Source organism: Leptonychotes weddellii, chromosome 12 (assembly GCF_054177405.1).
Source record: "Leptonychotes weddellii isolate Sample4059 chromosome 12, ASM5417740v2, whole genome shotgun sequence".
In the NCBI taxonomy this organism is placed as follows: Eukaryota; Metazoa; Chordata; class Mammalia; order Carnivora; family Phocidae; genus Leptonychotes; species Leptonychotes weddellii.
In genome coordinates this window covers 80,155,209-80,177,944 of record NC_138380.1, presented here as the reverse complement: position 1 = coordinate 80,177,944, position 22,736 = coordinate 80,155,209, and the positions used below count along the sequence as shown (strand labels likewise).

The 22,736-nt window shown below is 40.8% G+C and overlaps 1 long non-coding RNA gene and 1 pseudogene across 1 annotated transcript in view; both read left to right on the top strand.

Moving 5' to 3' along the window:
- Positions 1–23: 23 nt before the first annotated feature.
- On the top strand, positions 24–915 carry LOC115940550 (large ribosomal subunit protein uL6 pseudogene; annotated as a pseudogene).
- A 1,187-nt stretch (positions 916–2,102) lies between these two features.
- LOC145716602 (uncharacterized) overlaps positions 2,103–22,736 on the top strand; it is a 159,524-nt gene continuing 138,890 nt past the window's right edge. The window contains exon 1 of the long non-coding RNA XR_014139416.1: positions 2,103–3,148. This is a non-coding gene — a long non-coding RNA (uncharacterized LOC145716602). The remainder of the gene's footprint in view (positions 3,149–22,736) is intronic.

The following is a 22,736-nucleotide window of genomic DNA, read 5'->3' as shown; positions in this document are numbered from 1 at the left end:
TCTTTAGTTAATAATTAATCACTTTTGCCATATCTACTGAGGGAACGAAGACCATTCTCAGCAATCAGACCGTCGACATTCCAGAAAATGTCGCCATCACTCTGAAGGGACGCACTGTTATTGCAAAGAGCCCCAGAGGAACACTGTGAAGGGACTGCAATCACATCAATGTAGAATTCAGTCTCTTTGGAAAGAAAAAGAAGAGGCTCTGAGTTGACAAATGGTGGGGAACAAGAAAAGAACTGGCTACTGTTTGCACGGTCTGTAGCCATGTAGAGAACATGATCAAGGGCGTTCCAATGGGCTTCCATTACAAGATTAGGTCTGTGTACGCTCACTTCCCCATCAACGTTGTTATTCAGGAGAACGGTTCTCTTGTTGAAATCTGAAATTCCTTGGGTGAAAACTCTATCCACAGGGTTTGGATGAGGCCAGTTGTTCCTTGTTCAGTAGCTCAAGTCCAGAAAGGTGAGTTAATTCTTGAAGAGGATGGCATTGAACTTGTCTCAACTCTGCTGCTTTGATTCAGACAAGCCACCATGGTTAAACACAAGGGCATCAGGAAATTTTTGGATGGTATCTATGTTTCTCAAGAAGGAACAGTTCAGCAGGCTGATGAATGAGATCTAAGTTGTCCAGCTACAGAAACAACAAGATGCCGGATGTTTTTTTAGATTTATTTGTGATATTTTATTTTTTTAAAGATTTTATTTATTCGAGAGGGAGAGAGAGAGAGCGTGCAACAGCAGGGGAGGGAGAAGTAGACTCCCCTATTTGTGGTATTTTAAAGATGCAGTAAAAGCTGTATTGATTTGGGAAAAAAATAATGTAATCATTAAAAGTACTTTCTAATGAGTTCTAGTTTATCTCATGTGGTGTGTGTGTGTACATATAATAGAATATTATTCAGCCATACAAAAGAAGGAAATTCTGTCATTTTTTTATGACAATGTGGATAAATGTGGAGGGCATTATGCCAGATGAAATAAGCCAGCCAGAAAAAGACAAATATTGCATGGTATCACTTATATATGGGATTAAAAAAAAAAAAAAAGACAAGGAAGTTAGACTCATGGAAGCAGAGAATAGAATGGTGGTTTCCAGGAACTGGGATATTGGGGAAATGAGACATTGGTCAAAGGTTACAAACTTTCAGTTATAAGATGAATAGCTTCTGAGGATGTAATGTGTAGTGTGGTGACTATAGTTAATAATGCTGCATTGTCTGTTTGAAATTTGCTAAGAGAGTCGCGCAAACACACAGGATAACTATGTGAGTGATGGTTATGTTAATTAGCTTGATTGTGGCAAACATTTCACAACGTATAGATACATCAAATCATGTTGTATGCTTTAGATACATATGATTTTATTTGTTATTCATACTTCAGTAGAGCTGAAAAAAGAGAAGAAAGGAAGACAGCACCCAGGGTCTAGCCTGAGCTCAAGCCTTCCTCTCTTCATGTTTTCTGATTGTCACAAATGATCTCTGTTTTTCTCTCAAACTTCTCAGACAAACTGTGGTCCTCATATTGTCTGTTTCAGACTTTTAAAAATGGTCATAGGGATTTATTTGTTAAACAAATTTGAGCTCCTACAAAGTGCCAGCACTCGGGGTAGAGCAGTGAATAAAACTATAAAATTTCTTGGCTTTGGGGCGCCTGGGTGGCTCAGTTGTTAAGCGTCTGCCTTCGGCTCAGGTCATGATCCCAGGGTCCTGGGATCGAGCCCTGCATCGGGCTCCCTGCTCGGCGGGAAGCCTGCTTCTCCCTCTCCCACTCCCCCTGCTTATGTTCCCTCTCTTACTTTCTCTCTCTCTGTCAAATAAATAAATAAAATCTTAAAAAAAAAATCCTTGGCTTTATAGAGCTTTTATTCCAGGAGAGGAGGATGGAAAAGCAAATAAAGCATATGATTTGTCAGATGACCAAAAAATGCTAAGTAAAAAAATAGGGCAAGAAGATTGATGGGATTTTGTGTGTGTGTGTGTGTGTGTGTATTGGGGGGACATGGTTGCTCACTGCTCATAGAGCTATATGGGGGGCAAAGGAGCTCTGGGCTTCTTGTGGTGACACAAAATGGATTAAACGTATGCTGAGGTTGGTCTTGATGGTCTCAAGGAAGATAGTGGTGTGGACTGGGAGGGTTGGAGAGTTGGTAGATTGGGCTCTTGCCAGAAGCATGAACAGTTCCCTGCCAAAGGCAGTGTGGAAGAGAATGTGGGGAGGAGTTCCCTGATCTTATCTAGAGCTTAGAACGTTGGTGGGCTTCCCTTTTGATTCCCTCAGTTAGGCAGTGGGAACTTTGTAAATGTTGACTTCTTGAGACTCAGCCCCTGATGAGCATTTAAAGAGGGAGAGAGAAGCAGAAAGCAGCTCAGATGTTACCTTCAAGAAGCCTATCCTGTTTCTTAGGAACACAAGAGAGTAGTGGAGAATCTGATATAGTCCATCAGGGTATCAGCCCTCCTCCATGAGCAGCTATCCTAAGGTGTGATATCAAGAAGTACTGGTAAGAAAAGATTTAGTAAACATGGCAGAGTGGAGGGGGCACTGGCTGGGAGAGTCTGTGTTCTCTAGGCTGCCCGACTCCTGGCATGCTGCACTACTCCAAGGCTGTTTCTTCTTCTCTATAATGAGGAGGCTGGCCTCTGCCATTCATTTCTGATACAAAATTCCATGACTGTAAGAAGAAGTTGGAATTTTATCTCTGCCGTTGGAGTTTTGAATAGAAAATAGAGGGCTTTAGAGCATAGATAAGAGTTTTTATTTATTTTTTCTTTTCAGTTGATTTTGGAGGAAAGGGACTCAGGAAAGGAAGAGTTGGCTTTTGTTGTTGGCTTAGAGAAGTAGATTACATTTCTTGGATCTTAGCCAAACATAACAAAGTGGATCCTTCCAAAGAGTGAGAAGAATTTGTTTGGCAGAAGAATTGCTGCCTTGATCAAGAAAGCTTTTCCACTCAGTTTTCTGGAGGAGGGAGAAAAAAATCCTGGTAAACCAACTTAAATGCCCCCATTGGGAAGATGCTTCATCCCTCTAGGCTGAATTAGTTGCTCCATCCTCTGTTTTCACTGAAAGGTGGAGAGCAAGTTGGAGCCAAGGGATAGAAGAAAGGCAGAGGACCCCATGCAGGAGCAGCAAAGCATGTAAGATGAACATTTACTAAATGTGTGATGAATGAATGAATAAATGAAAGAATGAAAGGAAGTTAGGACCAACCAAAAGGTAAGGGGAAATGGAGAGATCTGAAAACTTGACTAAAGGTAGCTTATGAGCATTTAGAGAAAGAGTCATCACCAGGACCCAACACGGCTTCATCAAGGACTGGTCTTGCCAGTAATCTCACTGGTAGAGTCTTCAGACTTGTAGGTTGGAGGAAGGCTGTGAACATAATCTATCTTAATTTTAGAAAAGCAATTAAAGTCCTCCTTGATTTTTTTGGGGGGGGTTGTTGAGATGGTGAAATGCAGACTTAATCATACGATTAAGTTAATTTCAGCTGGTAGAAATAACTTTGTTCAAATAGTGTTGATTATGTCATTTTTCTTCTTAGAATGAGGCATCTAGTGGAGTGCCATAGAGTTAAGGTCTTAGGCCTGACTGTTCAACTTTTTGTTTATGATTTCTTTTGCAATAACTATAAATTCACAAGAAGTTATAAAAAATGTATAGAAGCATGTATGCTTTTCTCTGTTTCTTCCTTTGATAACATTTTGTATAACTATAGTGTGATATCAAAACCAGAAAAGTGGTGTTGGTACAATCCACAGAGTTTATTCAGATTTCACCCAGTGCTACATGAATGTCTTTGTGCGTATGTGTAACTCTGTGCAACTTTAGTACATGTATAAATTCATGTAACCCCACCACAATCAAGATCTAGAACTGTCACCATGAAGCTCTGTCTTACTATCTCTTTACAGCCACATCCACACCCCATCCCTAACCCTTATCTGACAACCACTTATCTGTTCTTCACCTCTATAATTCCATTATTTCAAGAATGTTGTATAAATGGAATCATACAATATGTAATGTTTGAGGTTGGCTTTTTTCGATGAGTATAATTTCCTTGAGATCCAACCAAGTTGTATGTATCAGTAGTTTATTGCTTTTTATTGCTGAGTAGTGGTTCATTGTATGGTCATACCACAGTTTAACCATTCACCTGCTAAAGGATATTTGGGTTCTTGCCAGTTTGGGGCTATTATTAATGAAGCTTTTTGGACATATTTATACAGGTTTTTGAGCATAAGTTTTAATTTCTGTGGGATAAATGCCCGAGAGTGCAACTGCTGGGTTATATGATAATTATATATTTAATTTTATGATTCAGCAAATTACTATCCAAAGTAGCTGTACCATTGTACATTCCCATCAGCAGTGCATGTGTGATCCAGTTTCTCTGCATCCTGGCCGGCATTTGGTGTTATCACTATTTTAAATTTTAGCCATTCTGGTATGTGTATAGTAATACCTCATTGAGGTTTTAATTTGCACTTCCCTAGTGGGTAAAATGGTTGACATCTTTTCACGTGTATATTTGCTCTCTGTATATACTCCTCTGTGAAACCTTTGTTTATGTCTTTGTGCATTTTCTAATTGGATGGAATTGGATTATTTGTTTCCTACTGTTGAGTTTTGAGACTTCTTTATATATTCTAGATACAAGTCCTCTATCACATATGTGATTTGCAAATATTTTCTCCCAGTGTATAATTGATCTTTGTATGCTCTCAACAGTGTCTTTTGCAGAAGTTTTACATTTAATGAGGTCCAATTTATCAAGTTTTCCTTTAATGGATCATGATTTTGGTGTAAAATCTAAAATTTCTTCACCTAATCCTGAAGATGTTCTCCCCTCTATTTTCTAAAAGTTTTATCATTTTATGTTTATGTTTTACATTTCGGCCCATAAGCCAACTTTTAAGGTCAAAGAGGTTGAAGATAAGATAGGTGTGCAGGTGATGCAAGCCCATGGAATACAGGATAAACTAGGAAGATAACAGGGGCACCTGGGTGGCTCAGTTGGGTAAACATCTGACTCTTGATTTTGGCTTAGATCATGATCTCAGAGTCTTGAGATTGGGCTCTGCACTGGGCATGGAGCCTGCTTAAGATTCTCTCTCTCCCTCTTCCTTTGCCCCTCCCCCTCCTCTCCTTCCCTCTCTAAAAAAAATAAAAAATTATAAGCATGCAATATCAGAGTTTAGTGTGATGGTTGAGAATGTGGGTACTGGAGCCAGACAGCTTGCTTACTAATGCCTGCCCTGCTTGGGAGTCCTAGGGAACTCATAATCTCTGTGTCTTAGTTTTTGTATCTGCAAAATGGGATTAATGAGAGTACTTGCCTTAGAGGGTTGTTTTGAGAACTTAATGATATCCTATAAACCCTAGAGCACTTAGAGCTGCCCTTGAAGAAATGCTGCCTATTATTATATAAAATTTGGGCAGTTACAGGGGAGAGGAGACCTGACAAAGGAGGGACTGCATGTGAAAAAAATCCTGGTATATGCAAAGCATTGGAGAAGTTAACTTACTTGAAAAATTTTTTTAAAGATTTTATTTATTTGACAGAGAGAGAGAGAGAGCACCCGCAAGCAGGGGAGGGGTAGAGGGCAGAGGGAGAAGCACAGTCTCTGCTGAGCAGAGAGCCCAACGCAGGGCTCAATCCCAGGACCCTGGGATCATGACCTGAGTGGAAGGCAAATGCTTAACCAACTGAGCCAGCCACCCAGGTGCCCCCTTACTTGCAATTTTTAACTTAAATCTTTGCACAATTTTTGTCCAATTATATATGCTTATAAACATGTCTTCATCCAGAAATAGCAAGGTTTACATAGGTTCAAAATAACAAGGGATTTAAATCCATCCAGTGAAAACAAGAGTCCATTGTTTAGGACTGTATAGATACTCAAATGCAGTTTTCATATTCTTGTTGACATTTTACAAAGCAAAGGCATTATTTTAGATTATCAGCTACTAGAAAATGGTCATGATTTCCGTGCAGGTATCATAACCCAGCAGTAGGGAAAAAGGGCATTGCCAGAGTTGATATTTATAACTTGATGTGGGGTCATGTAGGTTCTCAGCCTCTCATAGTGGGGACTTCCGGGCCCCCAGCCCTTGGTACCACTAACAGAATGTTATTGGAGCATAGATTGTTCTCATGGTCTCTATCTTTGCTGAAAATGAGGAAAAGAGGAAGATGGAGATATAGGAGGGTTGACTAGGTGGAGAAAGAAGTTCCTAGAAGTGAGAGGAAGAAGCTATTACTAATACTAGACATTAAAAGAGAGAGGGAGGACAGAGGAAGTAAAGAGTGCCTCAGATTATTAGAAAGAGGTGGACCTCCCTTGCACTGGAGTCTGTCTGGTCATTATTTTTCCAAGAAGCAGCTGAGGGACAATGGTCAGTTCATCCACTCCCTCCGTGCCTGGGTTTCCTTTTCTGCCTCATGATGAAAAGAGTGTCTGGCCTTCATACTCCATGGGCTGTTCTAAATTTACATGGAAGTTCTTTATGCAAAACATAAATATATGACATTGTGTTGCTTCACTGTGGACCAAATATACATATATCTTTGTTCATTCTTTTTATAGAATATACCTTAAGAATTAGCACAATCTCCCTCTCCCTCTCCTCCCTTGGTCTTAGTTTTTTGGTTCCCCCTCTCCACCTTATTAGCCGTGTCTCAGCAGTACATCATGGCTGGCTTTATCAGAGGCACTCCTTTGTCTTAGTGACTGCTAGACCACGTTTCTAGGTAGATCATTAAGCTTACTCTCCTCTTCTAAATCTGGAATGTAGGAGACTGACCTGGCTTATTCACCCTATGCCTGGCTACTTCTCAGATGTCTTTATGCCTGAAAAAACGCGGGCCCTAAGTCTACCCAAGGAACCAAGCTTGAATTTGACTTAAAGAATAAACAGATATTATGAAATACAACTGTACATTCACTTTACTCACAGTTCCACTGAAAATTATGTGTGCACAAGTGTGACGTAGTTTGAAGAGAGGACTATTTTTTTTTAAGTACCGTAAATTTGTCTATTTTTTTTTTTTGCAGAAAACAGTATTTTTTAGGGTTTGTTCTTATGGGCATCATGATCATCATTGCCTTCAATTTTTAACTATGTGGTTAATCAATAAAAATATTTTTAGATACATTCACACGTTTAGACCAAAAATTGAAAGTTAAAGAATTAGTCCTTTGGGGGGCTATTTTGGGGGAAAAAAATCCAGTGACCACAAAGTAAGTATGAAAACATGAGGAGAGAATTTCTTCTAGTGGGCCATATAAAGACCTTAAAATAATCTCAAGCTTTCTTAATTTGAATGCTTATTTGCTATTCATATTTGAGTTCCCCATTGCAACCTCATTCAGATTAAGAAATAGAGTAATATGTGTATCTTTTTTCCCCCCATGATTTGAGGAAGCACTAGGAAGACTGTCTTGATGAAAATATCTGTCAAAAGTCTGCCACAAGATCCTGAAAATCCACCATTAGAGAACTATTCTTGTGGGAGTACCAGCTCTCCGGGAGGGAGACATATTAAGCTGCTGTCAATCAAGAACAAATATACAAGCCACATAGGAGCATCACAAAACACAGGCTCTGGAGTCAGATGGAGCTAGACTGAATTTGGCTTTGGCACTTACTAGCTCTGAGATTCTGGGCAAACTACTTACCTTCTCTGAGTCCCAATTTCTTCATCTGTAAAATGGGGTTAATAATGGCTATCGCATGAGAGACTCAATTTAAATGAGCTGATATAATTGAAGAACTCAATGCAATACTTAGTTTAAAGTAGGCTCTTGGGGGGCACCTGGGTGGGTCAGTAGGTTAAGCATCTGACTCTTGATTTTGGCTCAGGTCATGATCTCAGGGTTGTGAGATCCCTGTGTTAGGTTCCGCACTAAACATGGAGCCTGCTTAAGATTCTCTCTCTCCCTCTCCCTCTGCCTCTCCCCCCGCCACCTGCCCTCTCTCTCTCTTTAGAAAAACTAACTAAATAAAGTAGGCTCTTGGTACATTGCAATGATAATTAGCAATAGCAGTAATATTTAATTCAGACTGGGTTTGTTTAGCTTTGGAGGTACATGAAGACATTAAAGAGGTAGACAGATTCAGATAATTTTAAGAAAGACCATTTCCAGATTCTACACTTCTTTTTTTTTTTTTAAGTTCTTTCTTCCCCTTTTATGTCCACATTTATTTAGCAATTCAACCTTCTCCAACATTGAAATACAATCTTGCCATGTGGTAAATGTCCTTATACATTGAGACCTAATTCCTGACACATTTAAAAAATAAAAACTGAGGATCTAGATATGAAAGAATATAACATGTAATGTTCCTATAATGTTCTGGCCCACAGCAGATCCTCAGTTTTTATTTGTTAAATGTGTCAGGTTCTACATTTCTATTCATCTGCTTGCAAATATACCTTCATCAGGCTGCTTCTCCTTTTCCATCTTTCCTTTTATAATTTTCCCTTTTCTGCCTTTCAAGAGAGAGACAAATTTCTCATCCAACCCAAATCATACTACAGTACATTGCCATGGATATAGAAAGCTCTGGGGTACCAGGCAAAAGCAACTTAGTCTGTAGGTTTTTGAGAGCCTCCTTTAATCAAAACGGCACCAGGAACCAAACATAATAGGGCATCATGTCTTCCCTGTCTTATGCTTATTTCTGTTAAAGGCAAAGCATAATTGTTAAAAACTGAATGTTTGGGGGTGCCTGGGTGGCTCAGAATGTTAAGCCTCTGCCTTTGGCTCAGGTCATGATCCCAGGGTCCTGGGATCGAGCCCCACATTGAGCTCTCTGTTCAGTGAGGAGCCTGAGCTCTCTGTTCAGTGAGGAGCCTGCTTCTCCCTCTCCCTCTGCCCCTCCCCCTGCTCATGTTCTCTCTCTCTCTCTCTCTGTGTGTCTCAAATGAATAAATAAAATCTTTAAAAGAAAAAAAGAACTGAATGTTTCTCTCCCAATTCATTCATTGAATGAATTCATTCAATGAATGTCATTCATTGACATCTTAACACCCAAAGTGATTGTATTAGGAGGCAGGGACTTTGGGAGATCATTAGGTCATGAGGGTGAAGCCCTCATGAATGGGATAAATACCATTGTGAGAAGAGATACAGGATCCTGCTCCCTCTCTGCTGTCTGCCACGTGGGGATACAATGAAAAGTGGGGCATCTGCAAACCGGGAAGCGGGTGCTCATCAGACACCAGATCTTCTAGCACCTTGATCTTGGACTTCCTGACCTTCAGGACTGTGAGAAATTAATGTTTCTTGTTTAAGCCACACAGTCTATGATAATTTGTTATGGCATCCTGAACTAAGACAATACTGTAAACAGGTGTGCTGACACAGATTTAGATGTTTGGCTTCCAAGTATATTATGGATTAGGTGGGGGGTGCAGTGGGGTGGATGATGATGACTTCTTTGAGTGTGTGTCTTCACTACTGGCAAAGAAGGTATTGCTCTTGAGGAAAAATCCCTTGAGAATGGAGTAAAAAGAACATTTCCTGGAAATATTGATGATGGCAGCGCATTATTCGCCCAGGTGACAAACTCATGATAGGTTTCTGTACTTCAGCTAGCTAGCTATCTTGAAATGTTCGAGATTTTTAGAAGCATCCCAGGAAATGCCAGTCTGCTATGAACCCTACTCTCTCTGCAATTTTACCATCTCAGTAATGAGGATGAGTTTGGTGAATACTCTCATTTATCTGCATTTTAGTCTCATCTCAGTGGTATAATTTGCATGATTTCAAGATGAAAAGACCCACAATTTCTTCCAACATATCAATGTTGTATTTTCTAATGAGAAACATATATTGGAGGTAAGTTAATATTTTGTATTTTCTTGAATATTCAAATTGACAGTAGAAACATTTGCATTGATTTTTGCTAAAAGTTAGCAAAATATGAAACTCATAATCATTTTTATGAAGGTACCAGTCTCCTGCTCACTGTCACTCACCAGTGAGTTTTCTGCTTATATATTGAATCTTACCATGTGCTTATCAGGAGTATTAGCTCTGACTGCCATAAAAATATACCACACACAGGATGGCTTAACCAACAGAAATTGGTTTTCTCACAGTTCTGAAAGCAAAGGTCAAGATCAGGGTACAGGCATGGTTCTAATGAGGGTTCTTTCTGGCTTGCAGGCAGCCACCTTCTCTCAGTGTCCTCCCATGGTGGAGAGACCAAACTCTGGTGTCTTTTCCTTTTCTTATAAAGGCATCTATCAGATTAGAGCTCCACCCTTATGACCTCAATTAACCTTTATCACCTCCTCACAGGCCCTGTCTCTGATTACATTGGGGGTTAGGGCTTTGATATAGCAATCCTGGGGCGGGGAGTGGGGGGGAAACGACAATTCAGTCCATAACATTGGGTTTAACTTAACAGGAATGTGTTGCAAATTATACTCTAAATGATGTGCTCAACAATCCTTAATGTACTTCTGTAGCTTCTACTTATTAGTGACTGGGTTTTTTCTCTTCCTATCAATTTACATAAAACATTTAAACTATACTCTTAAAAGCAGAACACCTATTTAGGTTCAAAAACAAGTCACAATTCTTCCCAGGTGCAAATCTAGTATAGAATGACCTAAGCTTAAGGAAACTGATTTTATTTAATTAGTATTAATTTCTCCCTTTTAGATGTTGACATACTGATTCCAATTCTGTGAAAGTATAATTACAGAAACATAAATGACTTCAACCAACTTTGGGCAGAAATCACTAATATAGAGATAAATATCCTCTGTTGTCTGTCTTTCTGTCATATCTTTAGTATATATTTTGAGATGTCCTTAAAAAATGAAATGTGACATTAGACATTAGTATATAAGTCTTTGTTCATAGTCAAGGAGAAAAGTCCTAAAATGCACAATTTATAATTTTGTTTTTAACCCCAGTTTTATCTATGTTAGCTCCATAACCAAGATGCTGCTAAGTAAAAGATGAAGAGTATAATCAATAGTCACATAATAAGTTTGGGTTAAAATTTTTTTGGTCATACTTCCTAGAAACTGAGAAAATGCAGAACTCTAGAAACTTGGTAACAGTGGTTTTGTTTGGTTTTGTTTTTTAATTAGGTGGTTTCCAATTCTCTGTTTTCAAGAAAATTAAAGGAGGACCTAACCAAGTTGTCAACAGATAGATAATGAAAAATTTTTTTGATAATAGATCACTATGCATTTTTTGACTTGTAATTAAGAAGGCATTCAAATAAAAGAGTGGTATTTCCACGAAAAAATTCCCAACATTCTCATTACTTATTTAATCAACAAGTTTTCTCAGGGCTTATGTATATAAAATTGAAAAATAGGAAGAGAATTCCTGCTGAATCCTGTCTCATTCTAACAGTAACAGCCAAAGGTATATGAACTTATTAAAAAAGATTCACTGATTCATTTAAACTAATTTTCCACTAAAACTTTACTTGATATGTGCAATAATTATTTCTCAAAATATGTTATGTATTTATGTTACTTTGGCCAATTGTGTACTAAAAATCATTGTGCAGATAACCCAGAAAACTTCAAAAATACTTAGAACCTTATGATCATACAAAATTACAATGTTTAAATTTCAACCCAAGACAATTATATTTGTTATTATAGTGAAGTTAATAGGGTGATCAGATAAAATCTTTCAAATATAAAAATATATTACATTAATGAGATCCTTTTTTGGGAAATATGAGATCAAGGAGAAAAAGGAATGACATACATTTTCCAATTGTCAAAAAAGAACTTGTCTGTGAATTTTTTAAATGAGTGAGAATGGGTATCAAATTACTTTGGCATTTAGAGTCCATTGGATAGAAACTCTGATACAGGTTTTATATAAAAACAGATATTTATAGTGCATCTGGGTGGGCTCAGTCGAATGTCCAGTTCTTGATCTCAGCTCAGGTCTCTATCTTAGGGTCGAGAGTTCAAGCCCCATGTTGGGCTCCACACTGGGTATGGAGCCTACTTAAGAAAATAAAAATGAAAATAAATAAAATAAAATAAAAATCAATATTTACAACATGCTAGAAAGTACATATTTTGAAGCTATCCAAGTTTACATTGAAAAATTTTAGGTGTCTACTTGAAAATGTGCAAGGGGATACAAAGCTTTTCAAAATTCTTTTAGGAGGTATGAGAGAAAAAAGTTTGAAGACCACTGATTTGATGTGTCAAATCTTTACAATTTTAACAATCAATGATTATGGACTTCCTGGGGGAAAAGTGGACAGAAAAATTTAGAGCCTAGAGAAAGGCAGACCTGGGTGTGCTGTTGTTATGAGCTCTTGTGACAGAAAAGGAGAGCTGGTGAAATAATTAAGACAAAAAATAACAAAATTGTACACAGTTCCCAAAGTTCTGAATTTTTGGCTGGCGTCTTTGAGACATGGCTTCATCCATTATTGATGAGCTTTTGCAAAGCAGATTTATGTTAAAATTGGTTCTCTTTTCTGATAGATTTAATTAGGTTGGAGAGCAAGATTTCATGATCATACCCGTGATTCCTACGTGCCTGGAACTGTGCTAGTTGCTGGAGACACACAGATGAATGTGACAAGATCTCTCAAGGAGTGTATGACATAGAAGAAAACCATAAGTTAATATCGTCTTAAGTTGGAAGTCACTGAATATGTGCTCTGAGTACTTTTCATTTATATCCCATGTTTCTCTGCACAAAATATTTGAAGTACATGTCATTTGAATTATTTTTAAAGAAGGTGGTGATGGATTTGTCATCATTATAACAACTCCTTATACATGTGTAGTGTTTTATAGTTTATAAGGTGATTTCACATAAAATAGCTTATTTGGTCTTAACAACAACCCTTTGTGGCAGACAAGACCTGTGTTGTTACTCTCACTTTAGAGATGAGAACACTATGGCCTAGAAGGATTAGGTTTGACCACATCATATGGTTACTAAGTGGCAGAACAGGATGGAACTCAGGAAGACCTACTTTGCCCATAAGACCGTGTTGTAGCCTGAGTCACCGAGTTTCTTCTCCTGCACCGTGGGAAAGACAGTCCCCTTTGAGCCTCTTTGTTCTGACACATCATGCTATTATACCAAAGTTTGCAAGGCCCTGACCACTCTTTTACCTGGGCTATTTCTCAAGGTTGTTTATGGAGCTGGTAACCTGGAGAAGATCAGGTAACAAGCACCCTGAGCTGTAAATCTACCTTACTGTTTGCTATAAAAGTATGGATTCCTCAAAGTCAGTTATGACAGAAACCCACTGCATACCTATCATCTATCTGGGCCCATCATGTTTCCCTGTGGGTTCTGAGGGCAATCATAACCAAGGCAAGTATACTGATAAATATAAGCTCAAATACATACTGGCAAATATAAACTCATGCTTCTTACTGTGCTGGGAGTAATCAGGTCCTTTGTCTTGGGCCTACAAACCTTGTGCCTTCTGCCAGCATCCACGAAATAGTAACAGAGTAACTGATTAGCTTGTATGCAGAATAAAATCCAATCTTAGACCTGACATGACAATGACAGGTACTTGCAAGATGTCTGAGGATGATGTGTAAGGATGTGTAAGGTATGATGGGACTCATATAGGGCTTCAGATGGGGTGTACCCCCAGAATCTGAATTCAGGAATCTGAGAGTCAGGGAAGAGGCCTCACAAAAGGAGGCTGGCAAAAATTGACACACACAGAACAGCCGAGGTCCAACAGGTTTGTTGCTTCTGTGGCAGGTTTGGTATTTTACTTATGTTGTCAGACTATGTAACCCCAATGTACAAAAATGTAACCTTATTTCTCTGTCATGAGACTTTACTTTCTGGTTCTAATCTCTGCCAATGGTTGATAATGGAAATTGACTAAGGTGACAATTGCTTCAAGTTTGAACTCAGATTCTTTTCTTCCTTGCTCCTCTTCATTTCTCCCCGGCCACAGCATGGGGGTGGGGTGGAATGAGGGAAATTCAGGCTAAGGGACTTTCTGTCCCTGCTAGCCTCTTCTGAGGTGTGACTCATCCCCTTCGGTCTTGGGCATCTTGTCTCCTCTTGCTGCAACATTGCTGGTATCATAATGGCCTTCGGTTGTTACATTCATATACTCTGTGTTCTTCTCTGTCAGGGACCCTTTCTGGACCCCTTTCCCAGCATGTAGTACCTCTTAGTTCCATTTCTTGTGCCCTGCTGGCGGTATGTGAGGCTCTATGAGGCCCATCTGCTTGGCTATTTGCCTCCACCTTTGCTCAATCTATCATTCATGTGCAATGTTGTTTACTTAGGGTTTCTCTGGAAGCTTGCATCTCACTAGGATGCCAGGCTCTGGCCCTTCTCCTTTAGAACCCTCCATGAACATATCTGGGGTTTCTATCTGAATGTCTAACTTGCTAATCCCTGTGTCCCCTTTAGAACTTGCGTGTTGGGGATGGAGAGCTGGCTACCCTCTCAGGGTCTTACCAGTGTCTGAATTGCAGTTATATCCTCTGTGTTATCTATTTTTCCCCATTTATTAAACTTCTATCTACTCTTAATCTACATTTACATTCTTCTCCCATCAGTGGTTCATGGTATAAGGTTCTCTGAATCCTTGGTATTTGGATCTTGATATTTAAAGTTAAGCCTCTGGTATTTAAAAGGGGGGGAAAAAGAAGAAACCTTCTATTCTTTCATGGTTTGTGTTCTGCCTGGATGATCCTACCCTGAGGGTGGTATGTGCAGAAAGTACCCACTGGCTGCTGAATAATAGGTGAAAGGAAAGGGTAACAGGAATTTAAAAGTGTATAGTTTAATGATAATAAAAATTGCCACACTACCATTGGGAAACCATGCCTGTTTCCAGGATCTTCATCAAGAGACCGTGGTGTTCCCAGGAAGTTGGCTAAATGCAACCGGTATAGAGAAGCTGCAACCTACTCAAATTACACTGCAACTTGCCAGGAATTAAGTAATGGTTTCCTGGATTTGGAGAGTACGATGTACACAGTGTTTATCTAACACTGTGCTGAAGCGTCTGGCCTCAGCTTCTGGAGGGCCAACAGGGTTATTGAGATTGCAATGTCTCTAGAATGGAGAGCAGTTTATCCAGTTCATTCAGGGGCCAGCTTTTGGGGCATAAAGTTGATGGACTCAGTATGAAAAGCAGGTTCCTTTGCTCCAACTCCTAGCTGTTATTTATTTATTTGAGAGAGAGAGAGAGAGAGAGAGCAAGCAGGGGGAAGAGCAGAGGGAGAGGGACAAGCAGATTCTGTGCTCAGTGTAGAGCCTGATGCAGGGCTCGATCTCATGACCCTGAGATCATGACCCGAGCCGAAACCAAGAGTCAGACACTTAACTGACTGAGCCACCCAAATGCCTCAGGAATTTATATTTTAATAGGCTTCTTCTGGACCACATTTTGAGAAGATTAGACTCATTGAAGTGACTAAGATAAAAATTAAACCATTAGTGACAGTACCACCCTTAGATACAGGCCAGAGGAGCTAGTTTGGGCTCTGTGGTTTAGGGGACCTGCTCTGGCCATGTCCCTCCCCATGCGATGGGGAGTCTGTGGACTCAAGGGGATATACCCGCCCGCAGCCTAGGACTGAACGTCTAGACCATGTTCAGGGTACTGGGCCCCTGGAATGTTCTGCCACAAGGCGTACCTTGCTGTAGACAGCCTTAGGCCTCGGTGGAGGCTGGGGGCAGCTGTTTGTGGGGATGTGGATGAAGCACACAGTGTGAACTGGGCCAGAGGAAGCCTCAAGTGGAGGCCAAGCTGTGGGCAGAGCTGGAGTGTGGGCTGTGGGCTGGGCTCCCACGGTACCCCTGCATTCTTACACCTGGTGTTCCAGGTGCTTTGGAAGGCGTATTTGAGGTAGGAGAACAGAACATGTTTCATTCAGCAGCTCTTTAGCTTTGATTTATAACTTCTAAATATGTAGACGTAGGGTTTCTGGTCCCACAGATGTTTAGGGCAGACCTGATCAATGTGTTCAAATTATTACTGTCTTAGAATTGGTTTCTTGATCAGAAGAAGTCCTTTGAGCTAAGCCTGGGGGAAGGAAAAATGGAGGAGAAGGAAAAGAAAATGTGACCTCGGCGTTGGCCCGGGGAGGGAGTGAATCAGGCCTGTGGGGCAGGGGGAAGCTCAGTGCAGCCTTTGCAAGCCTGTCGGTCATCCTCTCCTCTCGGGGTGGGGCCGGGGTGGGCGTAATTCTCTTCTGCCGAACTGGCCTATTTCAGCTATTTTGGATGGGCCAGAACCCAGGTTGTCTAATCTTCTTTCCGGGATTCCAACCTCTCCCACATCAGTCAAGTTGCCCTGACGTGTTCTTGGAGGAAGATAGAGTCGGGAAATGTGAACATTTTTCAGAATGACATTAAAGTATTTTCAACCACAGTTGCATGTTAAAAAAAAAAAGCCTTGTTCAGAGTTGTATCAACTACTTTACAAGTGGATTAACAAAGCAAACTTTGATTTATTTTTTGTATGTTTAGAACAGTCTAGAAGGTGTAAAAGGACTCATTACATGACGTTCACTCTACTTGATGTCATGTACCACATACTTTAATGGAAATATTCCTTTAAACACCCAATTATTTTTGTTTTAATTCTCTGCTTCCATTAGGTCTGCTATATACAGTTGTCTAGGCTGTTTACTGCATGAGAACACCAACCCTATAAATCAGTGGGGGTTGAAATCTAGGCCAGCTTCTCCTTGTCCAGCTGAGTGCCTATCAGAGCCTCACTCTCTGGTCAGTTATGGCTCCTATTATAGATCAAGAAATTAACATTCTTGTTTATAAAAGTATCTCCCTTTGTATGGTTAACTGGTGTCAGCATCCCAGAGTCTTATCTTCCTTGGGTGAACTGACAAAATTGGATTTCTAGGTCAGCAAATTTGAAGGTACTACATGTGTGGTGACCTTTGCAGCCTCATATGTCTGGAGCAGAACAAGCCAGTTGCATGCAATTCTTTGAAACTGCTTGAAATCTATTGCAATGTGCTAGGAGTTTACCACTGGGTATTTACCCCAAAGACACAGATATAGTGAAAAGAAGGGCCCTATGCACCCCAATGTTCATAGCAGCAATGTCCGAAATAGCCAAACTGTGGAAAGAGCCAAGATGCCCTTCAACAGATGAATGGATAAAGAAGATGTGGTCCATATATACAATGGAATACTACTCAGCCATCAGAAAGGATGAATACCCAACTTTTACATCAACACGGATGGGACTGGAGGAGATTATGCTAAGTGAAATAAGTAAAGCAGAGAAAGTCAATTATCATATGGTTTCACTTATTTGTGGAACATAAGGAATAGCGTGGATGACATTGGGATAAGGAGGGAAAAAAGGAAGAGGGGGAAATTGGAGGGAGAGATGAACCATGAGAGACTGTGGACTCAGAAACAAACTGAGGGTTTTAGAGGGGAGGGGGGTCGGGGGATGGGTTAGCCCGGTGATGGGTATTAAGGAGGGCACCTGCTGCATGGAGCACTGGGTGTTATACGCAAACAATGAATCGTGGATCACTTCATCAAAAACTAATGATGTTTTGTATGGTGACTAACATAACATAATAAAATAAAATTAAAAAAAAAAAGTGCTAGGAATTTACCTCCTAGACATGAAGGAAAGACAACTGATACTAACCATAGCATTCCCTGTGTGCATTTTCTATCCTCTACCCTGCTTTATTTTTCTTCATATTACTGTGCACTATTGGATCTTATGTTATATATCAATTTGTTTATTTACTATATACTTAATGAGTTCTTGCCACCATCTAGAAGTACTCAATAAATATTTGTTGAATGAATAAATGAATGACCCATAAGGATGCAACCATCAGCCTTTGCTGTAAGGTATTGTCAACGTACTGTTAGGAATAAAAACTACACTTTCATGGTCCACCCTAAGTGAGCATGAAATCAATCATTTCTGGGCTGGAGTGGGAAAGAGCATGTCTGCTGGGGAGACCCTCAAGGTAACCAAACAGTAGAGGATACCAGGATGATGCCATATGTTGAAGAATGATGGGAACCTCTTAGGAGATGCTCAGCTGGGAATTTGGGTTCTTTCCCCTTGCAATCCCCCATCTCCTTGCAACAAAGAAAAACAATGCCTTTCTAGAAGGAATATAAATTCATGCAGCAGCCATGATTTCTATGGGTCCCAGAAAAAAGCCAAGCTTCACTACTGCTTTGAGTTGTATAATAACATGGAACAGAACTAGTTAGAGCCAGAAAATGGAGAGTTGATGAGTATTCTCTAAGATAAAGTGAGCAACTGCAGCTGGAGACTGAATATTTATTGCTACTAATATATGTTTTGAGCAAAGAAAGTAATTTGTCCAATATGGATCAGTATTGCTCAAGAACATGTAGGAGGACATTTCTTCTCCTGTTCCAGGCCTGCCAGTCCTTTGTTAACAAAACTCAATATCCCCAGCCTCGCCTTTGAATGTTCCTGCCACCATCTTGCTCTAATGAAAACCCAGCTCTTCACTGAGAACATTGTCTTCCTATTCTCCTGCATCCCTGTCATATGGTGGCTGTGGTTTTCTTCCCCACAGTTTTGTGCTAGTGGACGTGGAGGTGGGATGCATTTCCTTTTTGCTCCTCCTTGTCACTTCGGCAGCATTCTCTTTCCTCCCTAAAAATGTCTTCTATCGAAACTCAGGTAGTCAGGTCATGCCACCTGTTCCTCTCACTTCGCTGACATCTATTGTCTCCAGGTGGATCCTGGGTTCTCTGGCCTCACCGTTGTGGTCCAACTCCAGCCTGGGTTCTTGGCAATTTCAATCTACAGGTAGATCATCCCTCCATTCCCCTGGTCTCTCAGTTCCCTGTCTATTTCTCCTCTCATAGTCTGGTCTGTCGCCTTTCATCACTCCCAAGGTCATACCAGACCCTGTCATTACCCCTTGTGTATACCATTTATGATTGCAATGCATGGGTCTCGCTCTCTGACTCCCCCTACCTCCCATGCCAGTGCACTCCCCCAGCACCCTATTTCCAGGGCTGCTAGAGTACCATAGACTGGGGGACTTAAGCAACAGGCATTTATTCTCACGTAGTTCTGGAGGCTAAAAGTCCCACATCAAGGTGTGGGCAGGTTGATTCCTTCTGAGCGCTGCAAGGGAGAATCTGTTCCACGCCTCTCCACTGTCTTCTGGTGGTTTTCTGGCCATCTCTGGTATTCCTTGGCTTGTAGACACATCACTCCAATCTCTGCCTTCATCTTCACATGGCGCTCTCCCTATGTGTGTTGTCTGTGTCCAAATATCCCATTTCTATAAAGACATGGGTCATATTGGATTTAGGGGCCACCATATTCCAATATGACTTCATCTTAATGTAGCTAATTACTTCTGCAGTGACTCTATTTCCAATAAGGTCATGTTTGGAGGTACTAGGACTTCAACATGTAGATTTTGAGAGGACACAAATTTAACCCATAACATACTCCATCTCCAGCAATCCTTCAACTCTACTAGGACCTATAATCTTATCTTGTGTGCCTCCCTGATGCCTTCCCCTCCCTCCTTACCAATATCCCCATATGTCATTAAAACTGCTCCCTTGCAGCTCTCACTTTGTTGAACTTTCTTGGTCCTACCAGATCTGGGAACCACCATGACTTTCCTGACCATCCCTCCTTCTCTTCCCCAGTTTTCCTTCTCTTCCCAGACTGCTCTCCCTCTTCTTCCTTGAACACACCAAGAACACACCCTGCCTCTAGCCTCAGCCCTGGGTGCTCCCTCTGCCTGAACTGCCCTCTCCTTAAGTAATGTTATGTCTTCTTTCCTCATCACCTTCAGTCTTTTCTCAGATGTCAGCTTCTCAGTGAGGCCTCCCTGGCCTCCCTGTTTAAAGTTCCAGACCCTGCCCATCATCCTGGCTCTCCCTCACCCTGCTGCATTTTTTCTATAGCATGTTTTACTTTCTCATATACTATGTGATGTACTTACGTATTAAGTTTGTTGGCTATTCTGTGTGTCACCCAGTAGAATGCAAGTTCCATGATTTTTAAAAAAGATTTATTTATTTATTTTAGAGAGAGAGAAACAGAGAACAGTGGGGAGGGGCAAAAGGAGAGAGAAACTCAAGCAGACTGCGCTGAGTGTGGAGCCTGATGCAGGGCATGATCCCATGACCCTGAGATCACGACCTGAGCCAAAACCAAGAGTTGGATGCTTAACCGACTGTGTCACTCAGACACCCCAACAAGTTCCATGATGTTTATTGGTGCTTCTTTTCTTCCCTGAGCCTAGAGCACTGTCGACACCTAATATGGCTTAGCAAATATTTGGTGAATGAATGGAGGATTACCCAGAACTTGACAATAAAAGAGAATGGGCTGGCAAAAGGAGGAATGGGGACTTGGCTAGGAGTGCTGTGAAGGAAGTTAGCTAATTAATACCAGAACCACTCTGCAGTTTTACCTGTATGCCACTTGAAAGCTGTGGTATAAAGGTTGATGTGTGATTTAATTAAGTGAGTAAATTGGCTTAATCCTAAGCACAATTCAGTGAGTACTCCTTTGTTGCTTTTAGAAAGTACTGAGCGAGGGGCGCCTGGGTGGCTCAGTTGGTTAAGCGGCTGCCTTCGGCTCAGGTCATGATCCTGGAGTCCTGGGATCGAGTCCCGCATCGGGCTCCCTGCTCGGCAGGGAGTCTGCTTCTCCCTCTGACCCTCCTCTCTCATTCTCTCTCTCTCAAATAAATAAAATCTTAAAAAAAAAAAAAAAAGAAAGTACTGAGCAATAGATGCTACCTCCTCCCCAACAAAACCCCGCTTCAGAGAGGAACTGGGGGGCATTAATGTGAAGAAACTGCAGGGCAGGCATGCCTGGTTATTTCACTCTAGAGGCCCAATCAGGGTCTGTGCAAGTCGGGGTCTGTCTGTGTCCAAAGGTGCTTTTAAAAAATACCTTTATAAACACACGTGCCCTTGTCCCTTGATAGTGTTGCTATAGACTGGAGTTGCTATGGTGACAGGTTTCACCGATGATATTCCAGTGTCCCTGCTGGCTTGGTAACTGATCACTGTCCCACAGAATAACAGGCCACAATTTAGGGTGAGAGGGAAGTAAAAACTTATTGTTCATTTATTTGTTATAGGAACACTTCTTGGGAAGCATGAACTATTAGAAAAAAAACATTGCTGATTTTTATATTTATAGGACGTTATTTACATATATGCATTTTATTTGAAGTTTTGTAAAAGCCTACATTGGTACCAGGCAACATCTAAAACATGGGCATAGACATTAGCACTAAAGAGGAGTGTGGCCCTCAAACTGTGCATCTGTATCCCCGTGTCTGACTTTGTAATTGTTGAATCTAACTTGTAGAAGATCACACGCACGCGCTTGTGTGTGTGTCCTTTGCTTGTTTTCAGTCTAATAGGTATACTTTTAGTTTGTTTCTAGTGTTAGGGAATTTCTTCTTTTATCTTGGTTATCCACAGCAAATACAAAGATGGACAAGTGAACTTACTTCAATTTATTGGATGTGTTAAGTGACGAGGTTTGCCCAAGGTCAGGAAACAACAATGGAAAGATGAAATCATGAATGACAGAAAGATTGGCAGGACAAATATGGAGTGAACCAATTGTTGAAAAGCAGGTAATTCTTTTACAGAATTGGCTGTTTCATAGAGATTTGAATTTTTTTTTAAAGATTTTATTTATTTATTTGACAGAGAGACACACAGTGAGAGAAGAAACACAAGCAGGGGGAGTGGGAGAGGGAGAAGCAGGCTTCCTGCGGAGCAAGGAGCCTGATGCGGGGCTTGATCCCAGGACCCTGGGACCATGACCTGAGCCGAAGGCAGACGCTTAACGACTGAGCCACCCAGGCACCCCATAGAGATTTGAATTTTAGTATTTTACATTTACGTTTGTCAGCCAATTACCTCACCCACTTGGACCACATGGATGGATTTATAGAAACCACTCTGTCTTTCCAGGTTCTCTGTGTAAGGCTTTCCTGACGCCCCCTAAATCTGGAATCCCAGGAATTTTCTTGGATTATTACCCAGCCCTGGGGCAACCCCTCAGGGATGCACAGGAGGGGAGGGAGGACAGGGCAACATGGCTGTGACTATAATAAAGTCAATAAATTGTTTTCTGTAGATATGGGAAATAAATATTAGAAACATGCTTACTCTTTTTGTAAATTAACAGACTACTTTGAAGGCGGTTGATTGTATAGTTTCTGATGTGTTGTACATGAGAAAAAGTCCATCTCAATACTTTCTGGGCACCCGTTGAACTCAGATGTCTACAATTCTTCAGAAACAGCTAGGAGAGTTAAAAGGGGAATTCTCAGTGTGGCTGTGATTCATTTCCCTGCCCAGTGACTCACTACTCTGACTACTCTGTTGCAAATGGTGGACACATGGCTAGGATAGAATAACTGGTTTTGAGGATTCATGAGCTGATTCAACACTGTGTTGACACCACTTGAGTCAAATGTTTTGACACCACTTGAGTTTTTTTTTTTATTCTTATGTTAATCCCCTACATTACATCATTAGTTTTAGATGTAGTGTTCCATGATTCATTGTTTGTGCATAACACCCAGTGCTCCATGCAGAACGTGCCCTCCTCAATACCCATCACCAGGCTAACCCATCCTCCCACCCCCCTCCCCTCTAGAACCCTCAGTTTGTTTTCAGAGTCCATCGTCTCTCATGGTTCGTCTACCCCTCCGATTTCCCC